The sequence below is a fragment of the Mytilus galloprovincialis genome, chromosome 6 (assembly GCF_965363235.1).
Source record: "Mytilus galloprovincialis chromosome 6, xbMytGall1.hap1.1, whole genome shotgun sequence".
Lineage (NCBI taxonomy): Eukaryota > Metazoa > Mollusca > Bivalvia > Mytilida > Mytilidae > Mytilus > Mytilus galloprovincialis.
Genome location: NC_134843.1, coordinates 89,946,545 through 89,960,138, shown reverse-complemented (window position 1 = coordinate 89,960,138; position 13,594 = coordinate 89,946,545). Strand labels below are relative to the sequence as shown.

General features: G+C 32.6%; 4 non-coding genes across 4 annotated transcripts; all 4 read left to right on the top strand.

Annotated features, from left to right (window-relative positions):
- The first annotated feature begins 608 nt into the window (after positions 1–608).
- LOC143081219 (U5 spliceosomal RNA) lies at positions 609–726 on the top strand. Its single transcript, XR_012979947.1, has one exon. It is a non-coding gene; the product is annotated as a U5 spliceosomal RNA (small nuclear RNA).
- A 677-nt stretch (positions 727–1,403) lies between these two features.
- On the top strand, positions 1,404–1,521 carry LOC143081218 (U5 spliceosomal RNA). The gene has a single exon (XR_012979946.1). It is a non-coding gene; the product is annotated as a U5 spliceosomal RNA (small nuclear RNA).
- A 677-nt stretch (positions 1,522–2,198) lies between these two features.
- LOC143081174 (U5 spliceosomal RNA) lies at positions 2,199–2,316 on the top strand. The gene has a single exon (XR_012979907.1). It is a non-coding gene; the product is annotated as a U5 spliceosomal RNA (small nuclear RNA).
- Positions 2,317–12,941: 10,625 nt separating this feature from the next.
- On the top strand, positions 12,942–13,059 carry LOC143081173 (U5 spliceosomal RNA). Its single transcript, XR_012979906.1, has one exon. It is a non-coding gene; the product is annotated as a U5 spliceosomal RNA (small nuclear RNA).
- Positions 13,060–13,594: the final 535 nt, after the last annotated feature.

Sequence of the window (13,594 nt, the reverse complement as noted above, 5' to 3'; positions counted from 1 at the left end):
CCATCAAATGTAGCATTACCTAGAAAAAAGACCACATGTAAAAAAAAATCGAAAACACTGACTATTATAGACTTATTTCTAGTTCGTGCTTAGAGGGGAAGCAAAGAAATTAGAAAGAAGCAGTTGCAGAAGTTTGTCATGCCCAATATAAAGAGAGTGATTTACGGAGATTTCTTTGCGTGCGCCATGCGCCATGACGCTACTCTTCTCTGTAGCGTTTCAGTTTGAGTTTATTCACGGCAAAGTAGCGATTAGTTTAAGAGCATGTTTTTCCATCCAATAAGTTGTTTTCTATAGCTTAGCGTGTTTTGACAAAGTGAAATACATGATTTCATTACGCATACGTTGTATATTCGTTCTTATACTGTGTGTATGTGCATTGCCGTGGCTCCATTCGGTTGTAATATGATCACGTTGTTACACAACAAAAATATGAAAAATCTATCAAATTCATAAATTGCCAACATGGTTCTACGGCATAAATGTGCCATGTGTAGATACTTATTGTGTAGAATTTAAGGATGTTTGCAAAAAGTTCATTTTCGCAAACACCTTCTCTCAGAAAATATTTACATTATTCTGTATATTCAATGTTTGTGCAAGTCGAGTTACTCTGGTTTCTCTTCAAACCACGAATATATCTTTCGCCTTTTACTAAAGATATCCGTGGAGAGGAACAATTAATGAGTCTATAGACAATTTCTCTACACCCACTTTACGTGGGTAACATAAACAACATGAAATATGCAGCTTGGTCCCCCCTTTTCCTCGCTATTAATTTTTTTTTTATCTCTCTCCATCAAATGTAGCATTACCTAGAAAAAAGACCACATGTAAAAAAAAATCGAAAACACTGACTATTATAGACTTATTTCTAGTTCGTGCTTAGAGGGGAAGCAAAGAAATTAGAAAGAAGCAGTTGCAGAAGTTTGTCATGCCCAATATAAAGAGAGTGATTTACGGAGATTTCTTTGCGTGCGCCATGCGCCATGACGCTACTCTTCTCTGTAGCGTTTCAGTTTGAGTTTATTCACGGCAAAGTAGCGATTAGTTTAAGAGCATGTTTTTCCATCCAATAAGTTGTTTTCTATAGCTTAGCGTGTTTTGACAAAGTGAAATACATGATTTCATTACGCATACGTTGTATATTCGTTCTTATACTGTGTGTATGTGCATTGCCGTGGCTCCATTCGGTTGTAATATGATCACGTTGTTACACAACAAAAATATGAAAAATCTATCAAATTCATAATTGCCAACATGGTTCTACGGCATAAATGTGCCATGTGTAGATACTTATTGTGTAGAATTTAAGGATGTTTGCAAAAAGTTCATTTTCGCAAACACCTTCTCTCAGAAAATATTTACATTATTCTGTATATTCAATGTTTGTGCAAGTCGAGTTACTCTGGTTTCTCTTCAAACCACGAATATATCTTTCGCCTTTTACTAAAGATATCCGTGGAGAGGAACAATTAATGAGTCTATAGACAATTTCTCTACACCCACTTTACGTGGGTAACATAAACAACATGAAATATGCAGCTTGGTCCCCCCTTTTCCTCGCTATTAATTTTTTTTTATCTCTCTCCATCAAATGTAGCATTACCTAGAAAAAAGACCACATGTAAAAAAAAATCGAAAACACTGACTATTATAGACTTATTTCTAGTTCGTGCTTAGAGGGGAAGCAAAGAAATTAGAAAGAAGCAGTTGCAGAAGTTTGTCATGCCCAATATAAAGAGAGTGATTTACGGAGATTTCTTTGCGTGCGCCATGCGCCATGACGCTACTCTTCTCTGTAGCGTTTCAGTTTGAGTTTATTCACGGCAAAGTAGCGATTAGTTTAAGAGCATGTTTTTCCATCCAATAAGTTGTTTTCTATAGCTTAGCGTGTTTTGACAAAGTGAAATACATGATTTCATTACGCATACGTTGTATATTCGTTCTTATACTGTGTGTATGTGCATTGCCGTGGCTCCATTCGGTTGTAATATGATCACGTTGTTACACAACAAAAATATGAAAAATCTATCAAATTCATAAATTGCCAACATGGTTCTACGGCATAAATGTGCCATGTGTAGATACTTATTGTGTAGAATTTAAGGATGTTTGCAAAAAGTTCATTTTCGCAAACACCTTCTCTCAGAAAACATTTACATTATTCTGTATATTCAATGTTTGTGCAAGTCGAGTTACTCTGGTTTCTCTTCAAACCACGTATATATCTTTCGCCTTTTACTAAAGATATCCGTGGAGAGGAACAATTAATGAGTCTATAGACAATTTCTCTACACCCACTTTACGTGGGTAACATAAACAACACGAAATATGCAGTTTGGTCCCCCCTTTTCCTCGCTATTAATTTTTTTTTTTATCTCTCTCCATCAAATGTAGCATTACCTAGAAAAAAGACCACATGTAAAAAAAAATCGAAAACACTGACTATTATAGACTTATTTCTAGTTCGTGCTTAGAGGGGAAGCAAAGAAATTAGAAAGAAGCAGTTGCAGAAGTTTGTCATGCCCAATATAAAGAGAGTGATTTACGGAGATTTCTTTGCGTACGCCATGCGCCATGACGCTACTCTTCTCTGTAGCGTTTCAGTTTGAGTTTATTCACGGCAAAGTAGCGATTAGTTTAAGAGCATGTTTTTCCATCCAATAAGTTGTTTTCTATAGCTTAGTGTGTTTTGACAAAGTGAAATACATGATTTCATTACGCATACGTTGTATATTCGTTCTTATAATGTGTGTATGTGCATTGCCGTGGCTCCATTCGGTTGTGATATGATCACGTTGTTACACAACAAAAATATGAAAAATCTATCAAATTCATAATTGCCAACATGGTTCTACGGCATAAATGTGCCATGTGTAGATACTTATTGTGTAGAATTTAAGGATGTTTGCAAAAAGTTCATTTTCGCAAACACCTTCTCTCAGAAAACATTTACATTATTCTGTATATTCCATGTTTGTGCATGTCGAGTTACGAGTAAAGATTGCCCAAAGAAAATACAAAATGTACAAATAATAAAACGGGTGTGCTCAGTGAAAGAAGCAAGAACACATGTTCTTAAAGAATCAAAACAAAATCCATTACAGGGTAAAAAGGAAAAAATTCCTAAAGAGCATGAAAAGATTTCACTAACAAAGGGCTTGTTTCAACATTACCTGATAATGTACAAAACGTCAGTGTTGTAGCTAACATGGTTTTAGAATTGCTTGGTGTACATGTTCCAGACCATATGAGTATTTGGACCGTACGCGTACGGTCCGGACCGTATGCGTATACTCGTACGGTCCGACCATACGCGTACGGTCGGACCGTATGAGTATACGCATACCGTCCAGCTGACCAGACATGTTTTGAGATCATATGGGTTACACTTTAAACAAACATTTATCAAAATCTTTATTTTTAGTTATACAAATTGTTATTATTACAAATAGATGGATGAAGTGAATAAGCGAACACAATTGACATTAAATATTTGTTTAATTGTATATCTGAATCCTATTTTGTTACTCTGGCCCAAGGTGACACTAGTCTTGCTACCACAAGGAACGTCATATTTTTTTTTACATTAACATGTTTTGTTCATGCATGTTCCTTTGCATATGCATTTTTTTGTAAAGTTCCTAAATATTCTATAACAATTGTCCTCCCACATTATGTTTACTTCCGATAACTTCAATTTCAATGAGCATACTGGGCTGCAATTAATGAATTACTGACATGCTAAATACAGGAGATTAACAGATTTTAATAAGCGTGATTTTTTTAAATAGTTAAAATATTAAGTTTTTATTTCAATTACTATTGAACTTTTTATATTAATTTGAGATATAAGTTATGTTGATCTGTTATATACATTTGTATCTAATAAACTTGACCAACTTCTTAATATTAGTCAGACCGTACGCGTACGGTCCGACCGTATACGTATTTTGAAAAAGTACGCATACGGTCCAGACCGTACGCGTACGGTCCAAATACTCATACGGTCTGGAACATACACGTTAACCAAGAATATATACTAGATAAACTTACATTAATAAACTAAGTTTTTGTTTATACTTGTATTTAATAATGAAATATATACTGTCTACATTCATGTCAATTATAATGTATACTTTTATCATATTTATGGCTTGACAACTTAGTTTTGCACATTGGAATTGTCAAGGAATTCGGTCACATATACCGGAATTTATATGGCACTTAAACAATATTAAAGATACGCCAAATATTTTATGTTTTCAAGAAACTTTTTGTATTCTCGAAAAAGATTACCCTGAAATACCAGGTTACACACTCGCAACATTCTCAAGTCGAGGTGTTAACAGAGGTGGAACAGCTATTTATGTTAAACAATATATTAATTATAGTACAGTTGATTTTCAGAGTACATTTGAAACTTCTGGAATTTATATTATACATAACAGTAAGAAATTTCTGATACTTAATTTATATGACCCTAAATTAGACACTAAATATGAAGACTATGATACTCTTCTTAAGTCAAATTACAACAGAATACATATTGTGTGGTGACTTTAATGCTCACCATACATTATGGGGGGAAAAATCGATCCTAAAGGTAGAGAACTTTTTAAGTATATTCAAAATAATAATATGTGTCTTAAAAACAAAGGATCAGGAACTAGACTGAATCCGATCAATTTAGAAACATCATGTTTAGATTTAACTTTTTGTAGTCCTAATATTGGACAAAAAATTAATTGGTTGGTAGATCAACATTCCACCTTTGGAAGTGATCATTTTTGTGTGTACATTGACTCTAATATATATATTGGAGATTACAACAGTGATTTCTCCCCCAAATGGAATTTTAAGAGAGCAAATTGGAAAAGCTTCACGAAAGAATGTGACATTAAATTTACAGAGAATTTAATTACAGACGATATACAGCAATCTAACAATACATTAACCACTGAATTGATTAATATAGCATGTACCCATATTCCTATTAAGAAATTTCATAAAACAAACAAACCTTGTGTTCCCTGGTGGACAAAGGAATGTACTTCAGCTATAAAAGCTAGAAACAAAGCTAGAAATAGAGCAAGACATACTGGAAATGGGAATGATTTTAAAATTTATAAAGATAAAGAAAGATTTTGTAAAGAAGTATTGAAAGATACACAGGACAACCATTGGTCAAATTACTGTACTAGTCTTAATTGTAATAATAACATTTCAGATCTATGGCATAATGTAAAAAAGATGTTAGGGAAGATAAGTACTAGGACAAACATTCCTATTTTGAAATATTTTAATAGATTTGTTACAGACACGAAAGAAAAAGAAAATTACTGCAAAGTCAGTAGTACATCAAATTACAATAACGACTTCAAAGAATTTAAGACTAAAACAGAAAAAGAAGAGATAAATGATTTTATTGAATATTACAAAATTAATACAGATTGTTTTAATGAAAAATTTACATTGCAAGAATTTAAAGATGCAATAGCTGATACTAATGAATGCTCTCCGGGAAAGGATAGAACAACTTATAGTATGTTTCGCCATTTATCTAATAAAACCTTAAGCATATTTTTACTATTTATTAATAAAATTTGGATGTTACAAGAGCTTCCAAAGGAATGGAAACATTCAACAATTATTCCTAGTTTTAAACATGGTAAAGATCCCAGTGATCCATTATCATATAGACCTATTGCATTAACTTCTAATTTTAATAAGATAATGGAAAAAATGGTTAACAACAGATTAACGTGGTTTCTGGAAAAAAATAATATATTTAACCCGAATCAAAACGGTTATAGAAAAAATAAAAGTACGATACAGCAATGTATACGTCTAGAAAATGCAATACAGAAATCTTTTGCTAAAAAACACATAACAGTTGGAATATTTATTGATTTCCAAAAAGCTTTTGACATGCTATGGAAACATGGTTTATTAAAACAAATGAAAAAAATGGGTCTTAAAGGCAACATGCTTGCTTATATTAATAATTTTCTCTCAGATAGAGTATTACAGTTTAAGATAAACAACACTTTTTCAGATATTTTTGTTTTAGAAAATGGTACCCGCCAGGGAAGTTGTATAAGTCCAACGCTTTTTAATACATATCAGATTGTTTAAAAAATTGTGAAATGTCACAATTTGCAGATGATGGGGCAATTTGGAAATCTGGACCATCATTGAAATTTTTACAGAAAAAAATTCAAGAAGACTTGAATAGTATAAGCAAATGGTGCTCAAATTGGGGCTTTTTACTTTCACCTGCAAAAACAGTTACAGTTATTTTTGTTAGGAAATCTAATTGTAATAATATTGTATTAAAAATAGAAAATCACATTTTAGAAGTTGTTAAAGAAGTTAAATTTCTTGGAATTTTTTTTGATAGACATCTTACTTGGAATAGTCATGTTCAGTATATTAATACAAGATGTACAACAATTTTAAACTGTATGAAACTTTTAACGGGAACGAAATGGGGTGCAACAAGTTATACTCTAAGAAAAATTTATATTGCTTTAATCAGATCAAAAATAGACTATGGTTGTGAGGTATACAATACAGTCTCTGCATCTATTAAGAAAATATTAGATAAAATACAAACACAATCTTTACGTTTATGTACAGGCTCCATGAAGTCAGCATCGTTAAAATCACTTCAGGTGGAAATGGGAGACCCTCCTTACGAAATCAGAAGAAAAGCGTTAATCGCAAAATCATATTTAAATATTTCTACATTCGAAAACAACCATCCAGCTAAAAATCAATTCAAGATACAGCTACTTTTGAATTTTATAGTAAAGATATTAAACGTAAACCATTTACATTAATTGCAAAAGAGACTTTAAAAGGAAATAATTTCTCAGAAAATAACGTAGTTATATATAGAGAAAGTCAAATTCCCCCATGGCATTTTTACATTACCTATAGTAAACATGTATTTAAAAGATTACATTTCTAAAAAGGATTTACCACATCTAATTAAAAGTGAAGCCAATATTATGATAGAAACTCAATATAAACACCATTTAAAAGTATTCACTGACGGGTCAAAAGATCCAAATAGCAATGCTAGTTGTGCCTTTGTCATTCCAGAGTTAAAATAGTCCAGTCGATTTGTGAAACAATTGCTCAGATTGTGGTAAAAGCATAAAATTTTGCAGAGTGTTAGTTGAGGTCTTAACTAACATTTATTGCTATGGACCCAATTCAGAAAATCAAAATGGCGGCTCTGGGCGGCCATTTTGAAATCATGTCAAAAATATTAATAAAAATTATTATTAAAAATATGAAAAATATATTACATTACCAATTTTGATAAACTTTCGTATATCTTATGACAAAGAATATCAACGGATGACTTTTGAAGTATTAGGTGGCCATCTTGAATGGTGGCCATTTTGGAAACGTAAATTTCAAATATATCAGTATTCGCCATCCTAAATTGTTTTTTGAATTAATACTAAGTTTTATATGCATTTACAACTAGTTTTTCTTATCATTTATTTATATGACTGTTGCTATTCATATAGGATATATTCACCAAGTGCTCAAATAAGGCATGCATATGTTAACAAATAAATGTATTTAAAAAATACGCGTAAATTCTTTTAATTGAAGTTTAGCATGTAGGGCTTAGTTACTTTTTTACCACCAAAAAATGCGTATATACAATATAAGTTATGACCACTGTATGTTGAAAAGAAATAATACGTATTTATTAAGTCAATGGAGCTGAAAAAATAATAAATAGACTGGAAAGAATTCCGTAACGCCAAGAGAGGACACATGAGGATTTACAATGCCAATCAAATACAAAAAGAGCAGACATAGACATTTGAGCTGGTAATCAGTCATTTTTGTAAGCATACAACTGTTCCAAGTTGACAAAGGCCATGTAATGGGAGAAACACTCCAGAATCACAAGGCAAAAGGTACTTATCATGTCAAAGCAAATCTTAAGACCATAACATATTTTGTCAGGAAAAAAGTCTAAGATGAGTCACGGATTGAAAATACCAGTAAAATAACCAGCCATGGTTGTGATGAATAAACAAGAACAATATGACTGCAGGGATTTTTTTCTTTCATTGTGATGATGTATCTGACTATCATCATTAAGCCTCGACAATTATGATCGACAATAGAGTATATAACTGTCACTTGAACTACTAACCATTGTTCTTTTAGCAAGACTCAGTGCTGGAGATTAATATTTCAGGAGCAGATATCATGCTAAATGTTTGTTAAAACTGCACGATAGGGCAATTAGACAGAATTCGAGACACAGAAAAAAAAGTCAAGAGTCTGTTATCCATGGAATGGGGCTGCCAAATTGATAGAAAACAGTGACAGCTCACACTCTGGAACAGATATTGTTTTAATATTTGAAATTGATGATATTGGTAAATTGTACAGTAAACGTTCTTCGTAAATATGAGTTGTCATGGAAGGATTTATTAATACAACACTTCTGAAAAATTGAATACTAGCTGCCATAGATGATATGCAAGTACACATGAAAGGTTGCGTCTTTCTCCGGATTTTCAACGAATATGTTGGGAAAGTTCTGAAACAGGCCATGTCTTTTGGTCGTGATGATGAAGGCCTCTTCATAGTCAAAGTAACTAGAATAGTTTTAAGAGTTAAGCTTGTTACTATAAAAAGGGTTAAGGGACATTCAATCTAGGCTTTCCAAATGAATCAATTCCACAATCTTTAAGACATCTTACTCTGTATCTGAGGACTGATAAGTTGCAGTTGTATCCCATCAACGACGAGTTGCACAATTGAACTATTATAGCTGAGAAATGGTAAGTCTTGTCTGCCACTTAACGATATTTCTGGACTGTGTCTTGATGTTTGCCCATTCTTACTAAGGAAACTTATGTCTGTTGAACTGATTCGTGTCAACAGCTGTTATTGAGTGTCACTGTAAAGTTATTCTTAGTATCAAGCATATATATTTGCCTGCTATGGCTATTGTGAAGCCTTCATTTTTACCCTTTTATTATTAGGTCTGTTTCAGAGCTTCACGATTACATTTGTTAAAAATCAAGAGCACTATTTATCTTGCTTGTATGCTTATAGATATCCTATGGCAGCTACATTCCAATTTTGTTAACTGCGTTGTATCAATTCTTCTTTCCATGATAACTCCAAGATCTTCCAGGCGTGATCTGCAAGCTTGGAGATTGGTACAATACTTCTTTCAGACCGTGTGCCATCAATGTATTTCATTATTTAGGAAAGCACAACTCCAAGGATAAAAGATTCCTGGCTTTCTTTATGTGTCTTTTATTCTGCCTATTTGCTATGTTGTCAAGTTTCATCAATAATCAAGCATAATACTAGTGATTTGACATCTCCAGCTCTCTTTCTTTGGCTAAGGGAGTATGTCTTGTAGTACAAGTGCACAGTCATGCCCTATTTTTGTTGATTTGAAAATGTCGATGTATCATGGAGATCTTCAGATACATCACCACAGAAAAAATACATTGCAGTCATTGTTCTTTTTTATCCAGTTCCACTTTACAGTGTCTGGTCACTTATTGTTTCCTTTCAATTGGCAACTTATCTTCAACATCAGAAGTATGTTTTCCCTTTTGCTGATGAAAAATTTTGAGGTCTGAAAATTTGTTTGACATGATTTGTGCCATTTTGCCTTGTGATTCTGGAGTGCTTCTGCAGTTCCATAGCCCTCATTCAACTGGTTCGAATTGTCAGAACATCTTCGTATGCTTGCATCAAAAGAGTGATTGCCAGCTCAAATGTCTATGACTGTTCTGTTTGTAACTGATTGGCATTGCAAACCCTTACATGCCCTCTCTTGCCGTTTCACACATTCCTTCCAGTCTTATTGCCCATTATGTTTTTCTTATATCTAGTTCCAGTGTTTTCGAAATCTACAATTTTGATCTTTTCCAAAAAAAAAAAAAAAAACTTTCGGTCATAAATTATATAATATATACGTAGTTTCTGTTTTACTAATCTTAATTTTGTAAACATGTGCATGCCTTATCTGACCTGTGAATATCCAATATAAATTAGTAAAAAAAGTATGAATGCAAACAGTTAATTAATAAGACTAGCGAATAATTATATATTGGAAATTCATGTTTTCAAAATGGCCATCATTCAAGATGGCTACCAAAAAATCAATATATATGAAGTCCTCCGATGACAGTCCTTGTCAATTGTGATGAATATACCATATGACTATATAATAATTTCCTGAAGCAATCGCTTAACTTATAAGTCAAAGTGAACACGGTTACTAAGGAAATGCAAATGTGTAAAGGCAGTATTAAGTTGTTCTACTCTATGTTGATGTGGAGGTCAATGTGATAGAATATGATAAACAGAGTGTGGTTTGACAAAACGTACATGTACATTTCCTTATTGTTAGATATTTTTAACGTCAATTGAGAACATTTGAGCAGTTGATGTTCTTATAACATTACTTGTATGATATAAAATTCATTATGTCTGCAATCAAGGTTTTTGAAAGTTGTTTCAAATGAACAATATCAACAAAACGAATTATCCAGTAATCAGCCAACTATTATAAACGACAGGTATACAAATATTTTCTTGCTTTATTTCTACGTATAAAATAAATTCTCCTGTTCTATGTCGAACAAGCGGGTGCACGAATATTGCTTTCAGAGTAATAGCTCATTTTATCATCCTCTTCGTGTCCGCGTTTTCTAGCTTTTGTACACAAAACAGAAGAAACACTCGGGGGAGGGGGAAAGGCTATCTTTTTGTCCTGTTTATATAGCTCAAACAAATAAATTTGTATATATCTTCCACAATGCATTTTTTTATTATTATATCGAATAATGACTACATATTTTGGCTTAAAAAAATATATTCAAGATGGCCGCCATTCAATATGGGTAATATTTCCAAAATTTTTGTTCTACAAGACAATTGGATTCAGCACTGTTATTCTATCAACCAGATTTCATGTCAATATCTTCTCTAATATCATTTTCATGATTTTCTATTAATAATCTATTGAGATCAAACGGCCGCCATTTTAAAATGGCCGCCTCTTCCGCCAATTTTTATTTTCAGATTGGGTCCATAGCTTAAAATGTTGTCAATGACATATACTACTACTATGCCAAGTTTCATGCTTTTACCACAATCTGAGCAATTTTGTCAAAAATCTGCACAAATCGACTGTTGTACAATCACCTTTCTATTTTTATGTGTGAATTGACAGCAATTTATTTATGTATATCATGGTTACAAGACTTTTTACCTTTTAACGTTGTGATTTTTGTAGACTCTCTATCAGCGCTTCAAGCACTGAAGATACCTTTATACAAGATAAGAAACCAATTCTTACTAGACATTCATTTTTTACTAAGATCATTGTATCAGTCAGGTACAAATATAACTTTTGAATGGATACCGAGTCATGTAGGAATACAAGGCAATGAGTTGGCTGATTTCCATGCTAAACAGGCATTAAGTTTTCAAAATATTTATATCTTTGTACCGTTGTTCAAAGATGATTTTAAAACATTGTGCAAAAATTTAATGAAAAATATGTGGCAAGAAGAATGGGATAAAGAGAAAGATAGAGCATTGTATCAAATAAGTCCAAAAATTAATTTTGACATAAAAATACCAAAAATGTCCAGATACAAAGAAAGACTGATTTTTAAATTAAGAACTGGTTATATACCATTGAACAAACATCTGCATAAAATAGGCATATCTCACACTCAATTGTGTGAGGAGTGTCATGTTGAAGAAACAGTAGAACATTTCTTATTACACTGCAAATTATATAATGCAGAACGATCTATTTTATTTGACAGTTTAAGAAAATTACAAATACAAAATTTTCAATTAAAAAATATCCTAACTGGATATAATTTTTTACCAATTGATACATACGTAAAAAGCACGAATAGAATGATACTCTAAAAGTATTACTTTTATAATACTTGTACAATAACTTGATTTTATTTTTTTACATAAAATAAAAGGGGTCTACCTACATTAGGAAGAACTCATTGAGATCTGTCCCCACAAAAAAAAACCCAAGAAAACTTGTTAATGGATAAAATGTTTGTTAAACTTATTTTAGATTTTAAAAAATACAATGCAGCAAGATTAATGAAAATAATACTGCTGGTCGCATATGTATCTTTCATTATACTACAAAGTTAAACACAATATGCCTCATTTGCATCAGGACGCCAATCTCTGGGTCCAAAACATATGGTATTAGTAGTTCCCGAAGTCACGGTGTCAATAATGGGATACAGTTCAAAATTTGATTACCAGATTGATTATTCGGTGGTCTCATGGTCAGTGAGGGCAGTCGGGGTCAATACACACACCACAACAATCCTCACTGAACAAAGGGACCATGACTCAAACTGGTCTCTTGGTATCTGTGAGAATTTCATATAGAATATTTTGTTTCTTTTATTAATCCCAATGTAGGTGACAGAAGTATGCGACAGTCTTTTTTTCTGGCGCATACATATTTTTGGCAATTTTTCATTAAATAATTGACACCGGGCTATCAGGAAGCAGTATCTAATCTCTATCTTCAGCGATGGACATTAAGATTCATTTATACACTTGTGTATATTTATTAGCTACTACTACCTTATATATCAAAGCAATCAACTATGTAATTAGCAATGCAACGAAACAAAAGCAAGAACGACAAAATAAACATTTTTTTACAAAAGTAAAACCACAATACATTAAAGACTTTGAAAAAAAACCACTCACAACTTAAGAACTCACGTGTAGTAAACAAAACACGAAACACTAAGATCTTTTTTAATTTTTTTCCCCAAAAAACAATCACGATAAGTGTAAATAGGGCGCAAGTTCCATATCAGGAAAGTCGCTTCCCAAAATATCAATATAATAATTATGTCGAGTTACTCTGGTTTCTCTTCAAACCACGAATATATCTTTCGCCTTTTACTAAAGATATCCGTGGAGAGGAACACTTAATGAGTCTATAGACAATTTCTCTACACCCACTTTATGTGGGTAACATAAACAAAATGAAATATGCAGCATGGTCCCCCCTTTTCCTCGCTATCAATTTTCTATCGCACTTCATCAAACGTAGCATTATCTAGAAAAAGATCACACGTAAAAACAAAATTAAAAAAAAACTGACTAGTATAGACTTGCTTCTAGTTCGTTCTTAGAGGTAAATAGGCAGTTGCAGAATTTTGTCAAGTCCAATATAAAGAGAATGATTTACGGATTATATCTCTTTGCGTGCGCCATGCGCCATGACGCTTCTCTTCTCTGTATCGTTTCAGCTTTAGTTTATTTACGGAAAAGTAGCGTTTAGTTTAAGAGCATGTTTTTCCATCCAATCATTAATTTTCTGTAGCTTAGCGTGTTTTGACAAAGTGAAATACATGGTTTCATTATGCATACGTTGTATTTTCGTTCTGCATGTATGTACATCGCCGTGGCTCCATTCGGTTGTAATGTGATCACGTTGTTACGGAACAAAACATGAAAAATCTATCAAATTCATAATTTGCCAACATAGTTCTACGGCATAAATGTG